The sequence below is a fragment of the Gopherus flavomarginatus genome, chromosome 22 (genome assembly GCF_025201925.1).
Source record: "Gopherus flavomarginatus isolate rGopFla2 chromosome 22, rGopFla2.mat.asm, whole genome shotgun sequence".
Taxonomy (NCBI): domain Eukaryota; kingdom Metazoa; phylum Chordata; order Testudines; family Testudinidae; genus Gopherus; species Gopherus flavomarginatus.
In genome coordinates, this window is record NC_066638.1 from 3,629,706 (window position 1) to 3,632,119 (window position 2,414).

Consider the following 2,414-nt stretch of genomic DNA (forward strand, 5'->3'; position numbering starts at 1 on the left):
ACGTGTGGTTTTGGGGGTTTTTTTCCCCCTAAATTTTCTGTGGAAGTTAAAATTAATTTACAAAATTTCATGCAGCTGTGTACACGTATTTCAAGGAATACATTTATCTACCAAGCCTGCTTTCTCTGTCACTGTTGCCACAATAGAGGGCCCTATTATGGGCTAGCACAAAGAGGAACTGCTTCAGTAAAAGGTGTCTTTTACTCCATGTAAGGTCTTTTTCACAGGGGTTATATTTGCATATACATTCTTGGACTTGAGAGTAAATTTCCTTAACGTCCTTTTTTAAGTTTGGTTTTGTTAGTTTCTAAACAAAACCACTTTTATTGCTGGCTAAAAGTATGTATTAAGTGCTACACTTCGCCAGATTTGAACTTGCGACCTAGGGGTGAAACTGGCTATGTGTGTGCTTGGAGCTGGGGTTGTGATTCCCAGCTCGAGTAGCCCTACTCATGTTAGTTCCCCTGGGAGTAGTGTGCTAAAGTAGCATCACCACAGTAGCATGGGCTAGCTGCCTCAATACGTATCAATGGGGTCTGGGTGGGTTTGTACTAGACGTAGCCGGTGTCTTTTTACCAGATGTCTGTGCTTTGCAGTCTCTTGGTACACTTTTTCCTCTCATTAAATATATTCAAATAAATATTTGCACCTCCTTACTTCATATTACTCAGTAGGCTGTGTTATCACTATCAGTCAAACTCCTGACCACTAGCTCTGCGCACATGGTAACTTGGCTTCCGACTTGTTCAGACATTGGCTCTTTGCATTTAGGCCATGTGGCTGCCATCAATTTAGACAAATCTCCAGTTATTTACGGTGTGGCAGGAGCATTGCACAAACCCAATAGGGTAGCAGAGAGTGACTGAACAGTGAATGTGCTAATAAGGTAAGAAGTGTTGTACTCAATGACTTCAGCAATAAAATGCCTCTGCCTACTGCTTTGAGAAAAGGAAGGCACATTAAATCAAAGCTCAAGGAGTTCATAATTCCATGAACGTTACATTAATGTAACACAGATTAGCACAAACGTCCACCCTGTGTAGAGGGGCTATAATTCAGTTTAGTGCAGGGGTTCTCAAACTGAGGGTCCTGACCCCTCGGGGTCACAAGGTTATTACATGGGGGTTGTGAGCTATCATCCTCCACCCACAAATCCCACTTTGCTTCCAGCATTTATAAGTGTTAAATACAAAAAAAGTCTTTAATTTTTAAGAGGGAGGATGTCACACTTCTAGGTTTGCTGTGCAACAGGGGTCACCAGTACATGAGACCATGTACCCCCACCTCAACCACAAGATAAGGGGTGTGTCTTGGCAATTGGCAAGTTATGATGTATTAACTATTTACCTTAGGAATGTAATATAGTTAATCTCTCACATCTATATTAAAAACAATAGCATCTGACAGGGAATGTTTGTTTTCCTGTATGCTTCCATAGAACAATCCTGTCTTGTTTTTTTTTTTTAATTGTTTGCAGTGCTGAAACCTCCTTTCTCCCTCCTCCCCTGCAAATCAGGATTGAAGCCCTGTTGTGCTAGGTGTAGTATAGACACAGTCTGTTTTTGGTGTGTTTTTTTGTTTTTATTTCCAGTCTTGATTATCCTTTGTGTGAATGCTTTGAAGATCCTTGGTTGAAAGGTGTTACAGAAATGCAAAGTTAGTCTGAGAAAAGTAGTTTTCTTCTAAGAAAACTTTCCAATATAGTACCCATTGTATGAAACAGATCACCAGTCAGCAGGCCAGGAGACACTTGTGCCTTGTGTGTAATTCTGCAGTATCCACAAAGTGTACATTAGGTTGGACAATTCAGAGTGCTCTTAGCACATTTCTTGGTAATTCCATGATCTCTGTATCTGGATTTTTGAGATTTCAGCCCTCGTGTTTGACGACTGCTTCTCTGTGGAGAGAATGCAAAAGGTGAGTTTTCAGGAGGGACTTAATAGAAAAGAGGATGGAGTCACAGCTCCCTAAGTTGTTCTCTGGTTCCTGGAATTATTTATATTATTCTGCAAACTAAGCCAATTCAGCACAGACTTGTCTACAGGAAAACAACCAGAGGACTCAGAATAATTGATTCTTACTTTGTTTTTAAACATGGCTGTTTCTAACCCTAGAAAACTCTTTTGAATTTTGCAGCTCATGAGAAGCTACACCACTGTTTCCCTAAAGGCTCTGCTAACAGTTCCAGCCCCTAGAGAGCAGCAAGAGAATGATCAGGCACGAGGAAAGAGGCTAGTTTCTTAGAATTGCACAAGCCCTTAAATAGCATCTCTGACTTGAAGGGGAGTGCAAGTTAATCATGATCATCTTCCATCATGGAATCCTAAAATATCCATTGTCACCTAATTAGATGCAGGACTACTGCAGGCAGATCTGTGGTTCCAGGATCAGACTCCTGAGTCATCTCAGGACCT